The sequence below is a fragment of the Clarias gariepinus genome, chromosome 19 (assembly GCF_024256425.1).
Source record: "Clarias gariepinus isolate MV-2021 ecotype Netherlands chromosome 19, CGAR_prim_01v2, whole genome shotgun sequence".
In the NCBI taxonomy this organism is placed as follows: Eukaryota; Metazoa; Chordata; class Actinopteri; order Siluriformes; family Clariidae; genus Clarias; species Clarias gariepinus.
Genome location: NC_071118.1, coordinates 14,130,463 through 14,149,022, shown reverse-complemented (window position 1 = coordinate 14,149,022; position 18,560 = coordinate 14,130,463). Strand labels below are relative to the sequence as shown.

Here is an 18,560-nt window from a genome sequence, read left to right as displayed (position 1 = left end):
TTAAAATAAGCTAGTAATAAGCTACTTGCTCAAAGTAAACAAACACCTGCACCAATAGATATTAATTAGAAAAGCTGAAGTGAATATTTTTCTACTGGGATTAATAAGTATTATTAATGTATTAATAATACATTTGGCTAAAACAGAAAGACAGTTAGACATGTATGTGAACTTTAACGTGAAATAATAATATAACTGATTACATTTAAGCTGTTCATCTTATTTTTAGCTTTAACCTTTTAACTATTTTTACAAACTCTTTTCCTGTTAAGGGCAGGTACTACAGCTAGTAGCTTAATATAAGAATACATTTACATTCTTAGATGTGTTATCACAAACCTTTTCTTTTTTTCTAGATTAAAGGGGGGAATAAAAAATAAAGTAAGTTTACTAATTGATTTATTTAGAATGAGCTTATCAATTGAACAGAAAAAACGATATAACGTTTTTTGTAAGGAGGTGCTTATCTAACATTTATGGAACTTATTCATGTGCTGCTGATGTTTTTGTCTACAGTACTTTTACTTGCTGTTTTAACTTCTGACCATTAATGACTGCAACAATGATAACAGGAGATAACTTGTTTTTTAATTTTTAGAGTATCTGCCAAATGCCTAAATGTAAATGTACACACAAAATATCTGATGAGTCCACATCAGTCTGTTCCAGGGTGATATGCACATCAGGGAAAGAATAATGAAGTGATACACCCATCATGCCTAGTGCCTATTAGGTAACGTTGGTCAGGTCTAGGTTCAGCAATGTAATATGTGCAAAAGAACTGAAGCTAGTTGACAGCCTGAATACCCTGGATGACCAGATTTGTCATTTGATGGATTTTCTCAAATTCACTCAAATTGTAAAAGAGTGATTCAGAGAGCATGGAACATCGTTTTCACACATGGACTGGCCACCACAGAGTTCAGACACTAACCCCATTGAGATTCTTTAAGATGTGCTGGAAAAGGCTTTAGATAATGCTCAGACTCTCCTATAATCAATATAAGATTGTAATGAGAAAGTTATGTTGGTCTGGACTGAAATTCATCGTGACATTGCATAGCTTATTAAAATGATGCCACGGCTATAATCAAAGCAAAAGGAGGTCCAATAAAATATTAGTGTGTGGGACTTTTTTTTTTTTTTTTCCGGCAGTGTACTATATATTTCTTAGTAGTCTGATGTAACACCAACTATATTCTGAAATTTGTATATTTTGGTTTAATACTTAAATATTTGCCTCAAAGATATCCAAAATGTCTGTTCTGTGTGGCATTCAAGTCTCTGAAACTGTAATTAACACATGAAACAGGTTTAACGTACGGGTGGCACCACAGACACGAGGCGAGGTCTTACAGGAAAAGGGTTATTTTATTTACAGTAGAATAAAAGAGGAAGGAAAGTGTTTAAGAAGAGATGACAGAAAAAAAAGGGAAGGAAAATAGTGAGGGTGTGCCCAGCTGGCATGCTCCCTTCAACTGCTCCTCTTTGCTGACTGGCCAAACTGAATTACCACATTTCTCCTCTAATCCATCAAATCTTTATATTCCAATGTGCAATTTTGTGTCGACTTTTGTGTAATTTTCAGTTGTTTTAAAGCAATTACAATTTTAACTTTGACTCCAGGAGAAACAGATATGAAACATATTAATTAAACATGTTTGTTAAAAAAGAGGAATGAAAAAAAAACTTGAAAGAAGTTATATAAGGTTTTGATGTTTGCTGTTAAAAAGATTGGGTTTATTTTTCACTAGCAGAAACCTCTATGGGGATATGTGCTGGGTGATCAGTCAAAGTGTATGAATTCTCAAGGATTTTGATGTAAAATTAAACAAGTTTATATAAAACAAACCTTAATTTATTGTTGTCTGTTGATCTCACCAGAGAAATGGATTGTGATCTAATATTCATAATTGATATGATTGATTGATGCCCTTGATATGACACTATCTTTAATTAAATACATATTGAGAAAGAAAGATAAGGTTAGATAAGAAAGAAAAAAAAGCAGTAATAATTGGCACCTCTGGTAAGTTTGCATACAGTAAAATGACAAAACTATTAAAGGTCAATTGTATTAGTGTTCCTGAAACATTTACAAAGCTCTTTTACTATGAAGGCTACTGTGTTTTGTGTAAATTTTCCAACTACTGGAAACATCTTTTGTAATAGGGTACTTACACAACCACACAATATAGCACATTTTAAATGGACAAATGCACTGGAAGTATTGTATAGTAAATAACAAAGATGTGTGAATACTAACGAATGCTGTCAACATGAATGTATTAAACCAAGCACATTAATATAAACCCATCATGGCCACATGCAGCACTTTATTATAACAAAAAACAGTTGGTTCTGACCAAGCAATCTAATTAGACGAGTGGCTTTCCTTGAGTGGTGATAATAGACATAACATCACTGGGCTATTTAAATATACAATATGTATCACGCCAACACACCAGGGGCCTCATGTATCAACGCTGCGTACGCACAAAAACTTTGCTTATGCCAGTTTTCACGCTCACGGTCGGATTTACTAACAGTGAAATTAACGTGAGAATGTGCGTTCTTCCACGCCAACTTCATGTCTGGCGTACGTGTATTTCTTGTGTGCGTTTGTTTTATTTCCGTTGGCGACTCCTAAAGGCAATTATGTTAAATTGCACACTACAAAGTATCTCACCAACACATGTGAAAAACATTGCTATTTATTTATAATTTATAAAATAGGTTAATTGACACAATATTTTTCTACCAATTATGTGATTTAGAACATATAAAAGCATTTGCAAATGTATACAACCCTTAGTCTATGGCAATGGCAGTGTTGGCCTTATAAGAGGACATTGTCAATGGCCGAATCCGAAGGGAATGCGTTTTTAAGGATCACAGTGATTTTCTGGCCCACGATGATGACTGGTTTATTAGCCGTTTCAGATTTCCAAGAGCTATCCTCTTGGAGCTCTGCGCTGAGTTGGGTCCAAATTTGGAAAGAATGCCAGCGAGGACCCACGCGTTACCCGTTCCCTTACAGGTGCTAACAACGCTTGGTTTCCTGGCAACTGGTTCTTTCCAAAGGGAACTGGCAGACCGCTTGGGGTTAAGCCAGTCGTCTTTGAGCCGTGCAATGCCAGCTGTATGGGATGGAATCATCTGCATGTCTAGCAGATATATAAGGTTTCCAGACCATGCAGTTGACCAGCCAAACATTAAAGCACAATTTGCAGCAATTGCCGGTTTTCCTAATGTAATCGGATAAGCATTAATTACAATACCTATTGGTCACAACATGGGAGAAAGTAGGTCAGTATGGTCTGCAATACTGAGGGGAGAGCAGCTGCCTGCCAAAACCGCATTCACAATGCATCACGGAAGCACTTTCAGCAAGAAAACACATCTGATAATATTTAGTCATCTTAAACAACACTTCATCCATATAATAATTGTATCAGACTCAGTTTGAATTGTCCGTAAATCATTTGTAGTTTTATTTACACCTAAGCAATTAATTTCGCCAACAAAAAAAAACAAGGCTGTACCCCATATCCCTCTCTAGCCCCTGATCAAGGACGCTCAATTATACAGTAAATATGCATGTTTTTGGAGGGCATCGCAGAATTTTTTCACAGGATATACAGTAGCAATCAAAAGTTTGGAAACAAGTTTGGATTTATTTTTCTACATTTAAGAAAAGTAAGAAACAAAGGTCAGCTATTCAGGAATAGTTCTTGCAAAAACAGTATTGTGATGTGTATTTGCAAAACCTATCAAGCACCATGATAAAACTGGCTCTCAAAAAGACCATCTCAGGTAAGAAAACTTACCTCTGTTTCAGAGGAGTTCATTTAAAGCTACCAGTCACAAGAATGACCAATTAACAGCACATCAGATTAGCACATCAAACAGCATTAATAATATGTCCAGGACAAAATTCTGAAAAACAAACAAACAAACATCAAATCAGTGTTTGGTTTACAAAATATTGAGACCATTTGAATAATAATTAAAAAAATTAATTCATATACTGTATATTATTTATAATATACAATAGGATTTGATATGGCCAGCTTTTTAAGGTGCCCAGACTGTAGTTGTACTTTGTACTGCTTTTCACATCTAAGCTTCAGATCTCATAATCTTATAAGATTACATGAATTTGTGGCAGAAACCTTAGAACCTGTTAAATAATCAATAAGATCCTTTAATAACATTGTTTGTTTAACCCACTCATTACCACAGACAAACTGATGTTTTAATCCTGACATTAGAATAGACAATAAGCGTACTATTCCTATCTGTAGCTATCTCAGATAGTTATCTCATCTCATTTAAACATGGTGCAGCCGGTTGTAACAACTCACATAAATAACATCAGCCTAAATCGATAATATTCCAAATTATATGGAAGGAGAGCCTTCTTAGCTATAGACAGGCTCTTGGTGCTGTGAGTGCTTGGTACTGTGAGTGCCCACCAAAATAGAAGATAGCAAAACTATCACAGCTAACAACAATTACAGAATAAGACAAAAACAGGCAATAGGTAATAACACTGTTTTTTTATTTTCCTTATTGATAAAAAAAATATTAGAGAAAAAATTTTCGAAAACACTTAATTTAGACAACTATATAATCATTCCTTTTTACGCGATTAAACCCTTTACCTGCCTCTAATAGGCTAAACAACTAATTTCCTCCTTAAAATCAACTTACTGTAGATCTACTGTAGATCTTACTACCCACACCTTACCTACACATTAACACGTGCTATGAGCATCAACCAAATCTCTAGTAAATCACTATATTCATCCCTAGCACTGGCTGTGTAGCTCAATTCTTAAAACCAGCAGTTATCAAACCCCTATAGAATGCAAGCTTGACTCTCTATCAGCTGTCTAACTCTAGGTAAGTACCAAATCTCTTTGTTGTCTTCAAGACCATAAGCAATTTGGTAGGTAGTTAGGGTCATACTTGTATGAGCTTAATATTCATGAAACCAGTCAGGATTTAGGCCTCATAGCCCCAAAACAGCACTGGTTAAAATGGTAAATGGCCTGCTAGTGGACTTTAATCAGGGTTTTGTCTCCTTTAGCTTTTGATATCAAGGATCATAATATTCTTCTAGGTAGACTAGAAACTGTTGCTGAAATCAAGGAAGTAGTTCTGTCCTGGCTCTGCTCTTATTTGACTAATGTTTAAGCAAATCCAGAGTAAGACAGCAGTTTAATAAAGTAGAGGAACATGTACAGAACATTAACTCCTTCTGCTTAAATATGCCAACCACATACAGTTAGAAGTAAGCTTTCTGATTACAAACTAACTCTGGGTGGTTTTTCTGTTACAGCAGTAAAAGACCTTGGTGTGGTTTCTGGTCTTACATTTAAGACTTACGTACTGTAGATAATATTAGCCTTATTTTATCTCAAAGATTTTGCTAAGAAATATAGTTTAATGTCACTATGTGACACAGAAATGCAGGCAGGTTAATATATAGGCTATATGTATATTCTACTACCTTGCTGTTGGAATGTTCCAGTATAGACATATGCTGTCCGAATGCATCAGGGAGAGTCTTTACTAAAACAAAAACATTAGATTACATCACTCCTCTCTCGTCCACACTGAACTGGCTTTAAGTAAAATATTGGACTGCTTGCAAAATATAGTACTACTAATAATCTATAAAGCACTGAACAGACCAGCACCATGACACCTTAATAACCTTTTGGTTTTTGATGATCTGCCATGCCTGGATTAATCAAAAAGGTCCAGGTTATTTCTTAAGTAATGACCACAGCAAGGGGCAGAGCTTTTCATACAAAGCTCCACAGTTATGAAACAGGATTTTAATAAGTGTTCAGGACTCACACAGTCTTAATCTAAAAGAAACCAGGCAGAAAATCTATTTGTTTGGTCAAGCCTTTTGTAGAAAAAAATATCTAGAAGGTTTATTGACATAAATAATTTTGGTAACAGGGATATTTGGATGCTGAAGAGTGGACAGCATCATCTTAAAACCATAGACCTAAAGGTAAAACCAGTCTCAAATAAAATAACCCTAATAATTACATTTATTGTTCTTTCAACACGCATAGCACTGTGTGACTCGCAGGAGTGGATAAGCAGTGACTCATGGCTGCATTTCTTTTTATCAGAGGAGGAAAGATTCTGATTTCTGTCAAGCTACTTTCCTCATGTCTCCTCAGGGAGTTTGTTTTCACCTCAGTTACCTCTGGTTTTCTCTTTAGGCATAAATTGACATCTGTTTCTGGATTTCTGTAAAGATTTTAGGTTAAACAGTTAAAAGCAATATAAATTAAACCAAGTAAGGCAAAAAAACAAAAAAAAAACAATGCCAAATTGTTTTCAAATCAGTTGGTCCACTGTGGCGACTCCTTAATAGAAGTAGCCAAAAGATTAACAACAACAATTGAACATTGATGCTTTCCAGTGACAATAGGTTTGCATATAAAGCTACATGTGCAAAAGGAGTAGAAATGGAAATGTAATGATAAACAATTTACAGACATTTACAGTGGGGCAAAAAAAGGAAAATGGAAGACATACAAGACCACTGATAATCTCCCCCAATCTGGGGCTCCACCCAAGATCTCACCCTATGGGGTCAAAATGATAACAAGAACTGTGAGCAAAAATCCCGGAACCACACGGGAGGACCTAGTGAATGACTAGCAGAGAGCTGGGACCAAAGTAACAAAGATAATCTTTTGAGAAAATCTAGAAAATCTTTGGAGGGAGTTGAACGTCTGTGTTGCCCATCAACAGCCCCAAAACATCACTGCTCTAGAGGAGATCTGCATGGAGGAATGGGCCAAAATACCAGCAACAGTGTGTGAAAAACTTGTGAAGACTTACAGAAAATGTTTGACTTCTGTCTTTGCCAACAAAAAGTATATAACAAATTATTGGGATGAAATTTTGTTATTGACCAAATACTTATTTTCCACCATAATTTGCAAATAAATTCTTTTAAAATCCTACAATGTGATTTTGTCTCTCATAGTTGAGGTTTACCTATGATGAAAATTACAAGCCTCTTTCATCTTTTTAAGTGGGAGAACTTGCACAATTCTTGGCTGACTGAATACTTATTTTGCCCCACCGTATGAAAAAGAAAAAAAAACAAAACACTAGGACCAGCATTATGCCATATGAGCGTAGTAATAAACTGGGCATGTAATCCCATGACAAAATGGTACAAGGTAAAGGTTTAAAGAAAAATGCTGGCGTCTTTCAATTCTTTAATTACAGCTTTCAGAAGTATCAGGAAGTTGTATCAAGTATTTTGTAGCCTCCCAATCAGATCATAAACAGGGAAGCAAGTGAGAAAAAACATACCTGAAAGACAATATGAAAAATGTGAGGAAATGAGAAGATTTACATTGTGAACATGAAATATTGAATTTTCTCACCACTTTATCAATCAGTGTTGTAGTTGTTGTAGTGAAAAAAAACAAAACAAAAAAAAAACACTGTGTCTATTTTTGGGTGGTTGTGAAAATCTAGCTTTAAAATGGATACATACTTTCAGGTGAGACTAAAAATTCCTGACATGTTAGGTAGGGGATCCTTTGGGTGCTATGGGTTTCGAGATGGGGAATCCATGGATCGGACTTGTCCATGTCCATGTTTGTCTGGTGCATTCCACGGGTGGTCAGTCGAAATGACATCTGGGAAACTTGGAAATAAACCTTGAACTCTTCGCCTGCTACTGTAAGCTCCAAACATGGCAAGCTATTGTGGCCAGCATTTCTGTAGGATCGGATCAGATGGACTAGCCTTTGGTCCCACAAGCATTAACAAGCTTTTAATGCCCATGATCCTGTCACCAGGTTACCGGCTTATAATTGATAATCAATCCTATTCAATTCATCTGTTATTGCTGTTGTTGTAGCTGATTGGTTTATATCACATACAATTAATTTAAACTCTAAATTACATTACAAATGCTAACATTTCCTACATTAAAAACTGGATTAAAATAATTTAAAGATATGGTTGTTGATGGCAAAAGAGCATGGAACAACTACTCCCCATTAAACATCAGTGGCTTCTCCATGGGAATCGTCATCAACACTAAATTTCTTGGTGTTCATTTGATGGAGAATCTCAGCGGGTCCCTCAACACCAGGTTCATAGGCAAGAAACACCAGCTGCATCAGTACTTTGTGCAAAGGCTGAGAAATCTCCATCACATTCTACAGAGGGCCCCTAGAGAGCATCACACTTCATGTGTAAGTTATTTTACACATCTATCTCATTAATTGGTTGCTAAAACACTAATAATGGTGTACTTTATCAAAAAGCATGTCATGTTTACATCCACATTTTTTTTTATTATTATCATTATTATTATTATTATTGAACTACCTTGTTTTGTATTTTATTTCAGACAGTAACTTTATACTGGTCAGCACTGCACCATCCTTAATTATGTCCATTGTCCTGCACATTATTTTACTGTCTACAGTGATTAAACACATTTGTATTTGTGCACTTTATGTAGTCCATGGTTTTATTATAATTTTAATTATGTTTAGTTCTGTTTAGTTTTAAAACAACACTATCGTCTAGGAGGAACGTCGTTTCATCTCAATACATACAGTACCCGCTGTGTATGGTTGAACTGGCAATAAAAGCCACTTGATTTCACACTTGTCTTAACTTGCTCCATTGAGCATTTCCTCCCAATGTACAAACAAGTTATAGCTCTTTCTCCCAAGAGCAAGAAATTAGGGGAATGCCTTCTACTTGAATGTGAGGTCTGTAGGAAAAGACTTCTCAATCATCCTTTGATTACTATGGACACAAGTCTATGACCAACAAGTCAAACTTATGACTACCAGTAGTTTCAACCTCAGTAAGGTTCTTCTTTCCACTTCTTCTTTATGGGGCAGGGAAAACCGAATGGTTAACATGCGGGAATATTGATTGGAAAGTCATGCTTTTATACCGAAGAAAGGTTGTGACTCAACCCAGAACCGCTCAGATGTATAATGAGATAAATGTAAGTTGAGCGAAGTTATGGTGCAAAAACTCGGATAAGTTAAAGTCTTCACCAGATTGCATCTTCACAGCACATACAGTACAACCTGGCATAAATTTGAGGTAGGTAAGTGAAAAACTGCCTTTAGCATTACCTTTAGCCATTATTAATACTGTGTAATGCCTTACAAGCTCCATCAGTGATCCACAGCCTAATCAGTGTCATGGGGCATGCTGGAGAGGTTTGTCATCCCATGCTGTACATAAACAATATTTAGATATTTCTCAGCACATTATCCTCATTAAGAAGTTTCTATTATCAATAACACTGAGTGTGAATATCCGTTCACACTCGCACTGCAAAAGTATACATTCATTGTTTATTGCCTGTTGTAAGCAAACCTTTGTTTTTTGTTATTGATCCCATGGTTTTGATCCAATTCCCTTTTCCATGGTTTCTGCCTTGCCTAGTTCGACCTAATTGTTCATGATCATTGCCTGCCTTGTTTTTTTTTTGTTTTGTTTTTTTTGCATGCCCATGATTTGCTTTGATTGTTCGGTATAAAGTTCTGTCAAGCTGTGCTTGCATTCAATTCCTCATCTCTAATAAACAGCCAAAATGCATTAAAAACCATGTTCGTGGGTAATGAGCTTTCACCTTGGAGCAAGACATGGAGCAGAAAATTAATTTTTGAAAACATTTAATTTGCCAAACACAAGGGGAGGACCTGATAACTCTTGTTTTACTAGAAGTGACAAACTATAAAAAAAGGTTATATATCCCAAAAAAGTGTTATACATTTTTTTTTATCATTTTTTAGATAGTCAATTACATTTGTGTCCACAACACTGAGAAAGCATTTCTCAACCAGTGATTTGGATTTCATAGGGACTTATTTCACAGGTATTTGGTCTAAATATGTAGCGAAAGTAAAGTAGGTGGCACATTGATTAGCACAGTGCTTAGTTTTGTTTTGTTTAAATAAAAGCCTATAATAGTATTTTAAAGTTGAAGTGCCTCCCAGTCACAATTCTCCCATTCCCAATCACTGATTTTTAATCACCAACACTGAGACAGTAGATCTAAAGTTTCACAGCTCCTGACATGCACTAACCTACGTAGCCTCACTTAATATGAAATGCCCTGAAATTCATTTAAACCTGGATCCACAGAAGCTAGGCATCAAGACTAGAGAGGCTGCATGCTGTGCTACACGTGTTACACTCAGCTACTAAGCCTATTTGATCTTCAAGTCGCCACACACACACAAAGACACACACACACACACACAAAGAAAAAAATATTTGTAGCAAGGAATGAGAGTCATTAGGGTCTAAACAGGAAGAGAACAGGTTTTTTAATAATACAATCTATTACAGCAAACCGATACATCAGTAATAATAATATTAATTCTAGAATAGAATTGTAGTGTGTAGCACTGGGAAAGTAATTGTTGCAGGCTGGGTGTTCTGACACCCAGTGTAATTGTTGCAGGTCTCTTAGCATAAAGAGTTTTAAGGTTTTATAAAAGCATTGTCTTCACACCAACCTGTTACTTATTATTTTACATAATGTACAAGATATTACTGATTTCATTACATAAAATGTCATGTCAAACAAAAAAGCAGGCGTATTATTTTGCACTCCATTTTAAATGGCAAACATACAGTAAATGTAAGTTCGCTGTAGGGCTTCTGTGAAGCAGCAAGAAGTGGAAGCACACATCGGATTCATTAACCAGCTGACAAGCGAATGGATGAGACCAGTAATTATGGTTTAAAATAGAGCTCAAAAATCCAATATAGCTCAAAATGGACTAAAGAGAGCACTCTAAAATATTTCATTTAAACCCAAGCTCACGTTTGTTAAAAAGCTGTATTAAATAAGCAGTCTGAGTGCCTGATGGCTTTCATGCTCTTGAACATGTGCTGTTAGGTTTTAAAGGTGCCAATCTGCATGTTATTGGACAAACAAAACTATGCTTACCCTTTTGGGGTTATAGAGATCTGTGCAATATGCAAAAATAGAATCTGTGATACCTGTTACAGTAATATACTAAGTGACTTGTATGAAAATGTGACTATATTTTCAAGTAATATTCTTACAGTATATTGTGTGGTCTGGGGAATTTGACGGCTAGGCCAACATGTTATCGTGATCCTAAACCAAGCCTGAACAATATGTAGAGTTCCTTAAGGAGGCAATGGCTAACGAATACCACTGCTGGTTCAGGGAGTGTGATGTTCTAGACAGTGTTCTTCTGTGAAACCAAGGTCCAGCCATTCATGTAGATGTCCAATTGACATACAATTGCCACCAAGCTACTCAACATAAACATAATTTACAATAATAATTAGGAAATATAGTTGCAAGCAACGATGATGGGAAACAAGAGGGTCCTGTGCACCCTATAGTGCTTGGGCCCTAATAATCCTTAGGAAAACATGAGGGTCCTATAGGGCACCCTATAGTGCTTTGGCGCTAATTACAAGTAGATATCACACAGTATCATCAACAAAGTGATTATAATAAACCCTAAAAAAATAAGCTGTTTAAGTTTTTTTTTAACATTATCTGGGTTTTTAAATCAGGAAAGGGCTACAAAAGAAGTTCTGAAACATTGGTTGTACCATGGAACACTCACTCACTCATCTTCCATACCGTTTTATCCTGTATTCAGGGTCGCGGAGACCTGAAGCCTATCCCAGGAGGTTTAGGACAAGAGGCAGGGTACAAAGTGCCAATCCATCGCAGGGCACACACACACCCATTCACACACTACGGCAATTTGGAAACCCTAATTAGCCTAACCTGCATATCTTCGGACTGTGGAAGGAAACCGGAGTACCCAGAGAAAACCCACCAAGCACTAAGAGAACATGCAAACTACATGCACAGAAAGAATCAAGCCTGGCCGGGAATTGAACCCGGAACCTGGCGGTGAAAGGCAACAGTGCTAACCACTACACCACCATGACGCTTGCCATATAACACTGTACATCATAAACAAGTAGACAAAAAGTACCAGAGTGAAAACACCAAAACCAGGAAGTTCCCTATAAAATTCACCAAAGTATTTCACAACACCCACCTGCAACACCCAACATATCACAAAGGTCTGCAGGCAACAGGTTCGAGGTTGATTGTTACATCTCAATCTAATCTAGGCCAAAGATTAGGGGGAAAAAAAGCCTAATCCATGGAGACCCTACCATGCAAACCAAAAGCCCTAAAGGATCTGCTGCTAACATCCCAGTGCCAGATGATATTTATGTATAGTAGGTTGATGGCATATGTCAACCTAACATCCACATAACTGCCTGGACCCTGGTTTCACAACAGAACACTGTCCAGAGCATCACACTCCCTGAACCAGCCTTTTCTTTTCACAAAGTCTATCTTGGTGCTGCTCGTCAGACCAGGGAACTATTGCTAAAGGGAACCATTGCTAAGGGGAACCACACCAACAGTGGACTAGCAACCCAGTGGACTAGCAACTACTATTTTGCCCTGATAAACTTTACACAGGTCCTCCAGTTTGGCCCTTTTCTTCTGCAGCCAACATATCAACTGAATGACCAGATTGTTAACCTTTCTTTAGTCATCCATTAAACTTTCGGTCATGCTAGTTAAACCATTCCTGAGCAGTTTCTGCAGTGTGACAGGGCTGAAAAAGGCAACTTCCATTAAGGTAGACCATTGTGATGATGGGGGTACTTGGGCTACAAACAATGCTTGGCTATGTGTCAAAGTAACATCTACATAAATGCCACGACCCACGATTTCCCAGCAGATAATTGGCCAAATCTTTAGGGCTATAGTAGCCCTTCTGTGAAAACGGACAGGATGGGCTACCTTTTAATCCCCACATGCATTAGTAAGCCTTGGGCAGCTATGATCTCGATTCTCTTCTGATTCAACAATTGTACTTCCTTGGACAACTTTTGGTAGTTACTAACCACTGCATACAGGGAGCACCCCACAAGACTGAGACTTTGGAGATGCTCCAGGGCTTCATATTAAGCTTTTTTAGACATCTGCATCTGTGTAAAGTCTTTTCTAGCACATTCCATAGATTTTCAATGGAGTTAAGGCTTGGAGTTAAGGCCTAGGTAGTGGCCAATCTACAAGTGAAAATAATGTGCTTCTTGAATACTCATTCACAATTCGAGCCTGATGAACCTTGGCATTTTCATGTTTAAATATGCCTGTTCCCTCAGGGAAGAAAAAACCCATTAATGAAAAAACCTGGTTATTCAGTATATTCAGGTTGTCAGCTGATTTAGTTTTTTCATAACATTGCTGCACCTAAAGCCGGCCAACTTAAGCAACCATTGTTCATAACACTGCCCAGGCTCGTACAGTAGGCACGAGGCATGATGGGACATCATTTCACCCACTTGTGTTCCTACCCTAATGTGCCAATCACTTTGCAACTAGGTAAATCTGGACTCATCAGACCACAGGACATTTTTTCAATGCTTCACAGTCCCTTCATGTTGCCTAGTAATTTAAAGCCTTTTTTTTCCAATTAGTCTCACTGATGCACCATTTCCTTAATGCTACACAGCTATATACTGTAGCCCCAATCCCATGTGAAATGTTTTGCTTTCACTATTAAAAAAATATTTTTAAGACACGTCTTTGCCACAACCACACAATATGTCTTCTGACATGCTTCTTTAAAAATGATAAGCTACTCACTCCATCATTTAGTGTTAAATATTTTGTTGCAAGTTTAAACATTAATCAGTGCAGTAATTATCCAATGGAAGGCTCTTACATATTTGCTTAGTTAAGTCCAGGTTATTATAATAATTATCAATATTATTCAAACATTCTACATAAAATGTGCAAATATACACAATTAGAATCATTCATTTTTCAGTTTACTTACTGCCATAATATCTTCATTATGGCAGTAAGTATCCTTTGACATTGTAACGTACATGACTGCTCTAGTTTTTTTTTTTTTTTTAAACTAGCATTTCTTCCTATATATACACTACCGTTCAAAAGTTTTAGAACACTTGCAAATTTCTTTGTTTTTGTTTAGTGATTTATTTTCCACATTCTACAACAATACTGGGGATTTCAAAACTATAAAATAACATATGGGATTAGGTAATTACGTAAAAACAAAAGTTAATTGTTATTTTAAGACACAGAGGTCAGCCTTTCTGTGATGGTTCTTGCAAGAACAGTATTGTCAAGTGCATTTGCAAAATCCGTCAAGCACCATAATGAAACTGGCTCTCATGAAGGCCATCCCAGGAGGGCTAAACCAAAACCTAACTCTGCTGCAGTCGAGAAGTTCATTTAGAGTTATCAGCCTGAAAAATGACCAATTAACAGCACCTCAGATTAGAGACGTTATGGAGTTAAAAAATGTTCTAAAACTTTTGAACGGTAATGTATATACACTCACCTAAAGGATTATTCGTAACACCTGTTCAATTTCTCATTAATGCAATTATCTAATCAACCAATCACATGGCAGTTGCTTCAATGCATTTAGGGGTGTGGTCCTGGTCAAGACAATCTCATGAACTCCAAACTGAATGTCAGAATGGGAAAGAAAGGTGATTTAAGCAATTTTGAGCGTGGCATGATTGTTGGTGCCAGACGGGCCGGTCTGAGTATTTCACAATCTGCTCAGTTACTGGGTTTTTTACGCACAACCATTTCTAGGGTTTACAAAGAATGGTGTGAAAAGGGAAAAACATCCTGTATGCGGCAGTCCTGTGGGCGAAAATGCCTTGTTAATGCTAGAGGTCAGAGGAGAATGGGCCGACTGATTCAAGCTGATAGAAGAGCAACTTTGACTGAAATAACCACTTGTTACAACCGAGGTATGCAGCAAAGCATTTGTGAAGCCACAACACGCACAACCTTGAGGGGGATGGGCTACAACAGCAGAAGACCCCACCGGGTACCACTCATCTCCACTACAAATAGGAAAAAGAGGCTACAATTTGCACGAGTTCTGTTGAGACATTCAAATGGTAGAGTCAGAATTTGGCGTAAACAGAATGAGAACATGGATCCATCATGTCCGTTACCACTGTGCAGGCTGGTGGTGGTGGTGTAATGGTGTGGGGGATGTTTTCTTGGCACACTTTAGGCTCCTTAGTGCCAATTGGGCATCGTTTAAAAGCCATGGGCTACCTAAGCATTGTTTCTGACAATGTCCATACCTTTATGATCACCATGTACCCATCCTCTGATGGCTACTTCCAGCAGGATAATGCACCATGTTACAAAGCTCGAATCATTTCAAATTGGTTTCTTGAACATGACAATGAGTTCACTGTACTAAAATGGCCCCCACAGTCACCAGATCTCAACCCAATAGAGCATCTTTGGGATGTGGTGGAACGGGAGCTTCGTGCCCTGGATGTGCATCCCACAAATCTCCAACAACTGCAAGGGGCCAACATTTCTAAAGAATGCTTTCAACACCTTGTTGAATCAATGCCACATCAAATTATGGCAGTTCTGAAGGTGAAAGGGGGTCAAACACTGTATTAATATGGTGTTCCTAATAATCCTTTAGGTGATATATATATATATTACTTTGACAGTCTCATATGTTTCACAGGTTAACTTTCATTAGAAGACACTTTTTTCTCCCCAAGAACCATGCCACTAAGCCTCTGTAACCATGACAACAATAACCATGACGATCATAACACTGATGTGCACAAGCTTGAGCTTCTTTACTATTTATTGTGATGCTTCGTCCTATAAATATTTTTATTGGTTTTGCAATAACATCTGAACAAAACATTCACAGCAGAGCCAGAACCCTACACAAATGTCACACACAGCAAGCATGTAAGCACATTATTTAGTATAAAGGAGTAACTATAAAAATGTGAGAAGCAAGACAACCCAAAGAAAAAGAAAGAAAAGAAATGAATTAGTTTTTCCTTTTTTAACTGTCCAAGTAAGTTACATAAAGGGGGCACCCGCTAGAACAGACCAGCCTTGCCCTGTAAATCATACACATGTTTTTCAAAAGAAGGAGATTGTGCCAACCATTGCTTGACAGGTATCAGAAACATAATTAAATAGGGATACATTTCTATGACAAATGAGAAAGGTCAGGAAACGGTAAGAGTCAGGAATAAAATCTAAAGATGTTACAAATATATAAGTAGAGACAGTGGGAATTTTAGACAGCATTTTCTGAACTACATGTAACTCATACCAGATCAGTCAATTTCTTACAGTCCCAAACAACATGCATCAGTGTCCCTGGTTTTTGATTTACATCTTTTTTGAGGCATACTGGGGTAAGATACTATATATCCCACAGTATTTATGAATTTTAAAATATGAGCTTTGCTCCAGCATAAAGCACAATGCAACCACGGGGGGGGGGGGGGGGGGCTGGGTCTTGTGCCAGTCCCAAGTCTGGATAAATGCAGAGGGTTGTGTCAGGAAGGGCATCCGACGTAAAACATTTGCCAAATCAAAGATGCGAATCACGAATATAATTCCCATACCGGATCGGTCGTGGCCCGGGTTAACAACGACCGCCACTGGTGCTGTTGACCTACAGGGTGCTGGTGGAAATTGGGCTATTGTTGGTCGAAGAAGGAGAGGAGGAAGGTGTGTTCGAAAGCAGAGAGAGAAGAGGAAAGGCAAGAGTTTAGGAGTGATAGTAGGGACTTTGAATGTTGGGACAATGACAGGGAAGGGAAGAGAGTTAGTTGATATGATGCAGAGAAGGAAGGTGGATATACTGTGTGTCCAGGAGACCAGGTGGAAAGGTAGCAAGGCTAGAAGCTTGGGATCAGGGTTCGAATTGTTTTACCATGGTGTGGATAGGAAAAGAAATGGAGTAGGAGTTATTCTAAAAGAGGAGTTTGTCAGGAATGTTCTAGAGGTGAAGAGAGTATCAGATAGGGTGATAAGTCTGAAGCTGGAAATTGAAGGGATAATGTTCAATGTTGTTAGTGGTTATGCCCCACAGGTAGGATGTGAGCTGGAAGAGAAGGAGAAATTCTGGAGTGAGTTAGATGAAGTGATGCAGAGCATCCCCAGAGGTGAAAGAGTGGTGATTGGTGCAGACTTCAATGGACATGTTGGGGAAGGGAACAGAGGTGATGAAAATGTGATGGGCAGGTTTGGCCTTCAGGACAGGAATGTAGAAGGACAGATGGTGGTGGACTTTGCAAAGAGGATGGAAATGGCAGTAGTAAATACTTTCTTCCAGAAGAGGCAGGAACATAGGGTGACACATAAGAGTGGAGGCAGAAGCACTCCGGTGGACTACATCTTGTGTCGATGTAATCTGAAGGAGATCAGTGACTGCAAAGTATTGGTGGGGAAAGTATACCCAGACAACACAGGATGGCGGTGACCCTGATGGTGAGGAAGGTGAAAAGGACAAAGGCAGAGCAGAGGACAAAGTGGTGAAAGTTAAAAAAAAGTAAGAATGCTGTGCAGTTTTCAGGGCGGAGTTAAGACAGGCTCTGGGTGGTCAGAAGGTGCTTCCAGTTGACTGGACAACTACAGCTACGGTGATCAGGGAGAAAGGTAGGAGGGTACTTGGTGTATCATCAGGAAAGTGAAAAGTTTACAAGAAGACTTGGTGGTGTCACAAGGAAGTCCAGGAGTGTATACAAGAAAGAGGCTAGCTAAGAAAAATTGTGACACTGAGAGGACTGAAGAGAGTAAACAGGAGTACAGGTAGATGCAGCGTAAGGTGAAGGTATAGGCGGCAAAGGCCAAACAAAGAGCATATAAGGAATTGTATGCTAGGTTGGGCAGTAAGGTGGGAGAGATGGATTTGTACAGGTTGGCGAGGCAAAGAGATAGAGATGGAAAGGATGTGCAGCATGTTAGAGTTGATAAATGAGGAAAATGAAAAAGAACTAAGAGTAGAAGATGTGACTGTTGTGGAGCAGGAAATACCAAAAATCTGTAAGATTGAGGTGAGGAGGGTGTTAAAGAGGATGAAGAGTGGAAAGGCAGTTGGACCTGATGACATACCTGTGGAGGTATGGAAGTGCTTAGGAAAGGTTGCAGTAGAGTTCCTGACTAGTCTGTTTAACAAGATTTTGGAAAGTGAAAGAATCCCAGAAGAATGGAGGAAAAGTGTATTAGTGCCGATCTTCGAGAACAAGGGGGATGTGCAAAGCTGTGGCAACTACAGAGAAATACAGTTGATATGCCATACAATGAAACTTTGAGAAAGAGTAGTGGAAGCTAGCTTAAGGGCAGAGGTGAGCATTTGTAAGCAGCAATATGGTTTATGCCTAGAAAGAGTACAACGGATGCAGTATTTGCTTTGAGGATGCTGATGAAGAAGTACAGAGTGACAGGGTGTTGAAAGAGGAGCTGTGGTGTTGTATGAGGAAGTCTGGACTGGCAGAGAAGTATGTAAGAGTGGTGCAGGACATGTACCTGTATGAGAGCTGTAGGACAGTGGTGAGATGTGCTGTAGGTGTGACAGAAGAGTTCAAGGTGGAAGTGGGTCTGCATCAAGGATCGGCTCTGAGCCCCTGATGATGGACAGGATGACAGATGAGGTTAGACA

At 38.2% G+C, this 18,560-nt stretch overlaps 1 protein-coding gene across 1 annotated transcript in view; it reads right to left on the bottom strand.

The window, feature by feature from the left end:
- Positions 1-3,499: 3,499 nt before the first annotated feature.
- btc (betacellulin, epidermal growth factor family member) overlaps positions 3,500-18,560 on the bottom strand; it is a 35,685-nt gene continuing 20,624 nt past the window's right edge. Inside the window, exon 6 of the mRNA XM_053479204.1 lies at positions 3,500-3,939. The gene's annotated coding sequence lies outside the window, so the exon portion shown is untranslated. The remainder of the gene's footprint in view (positions 3,940-18,560) is intronic.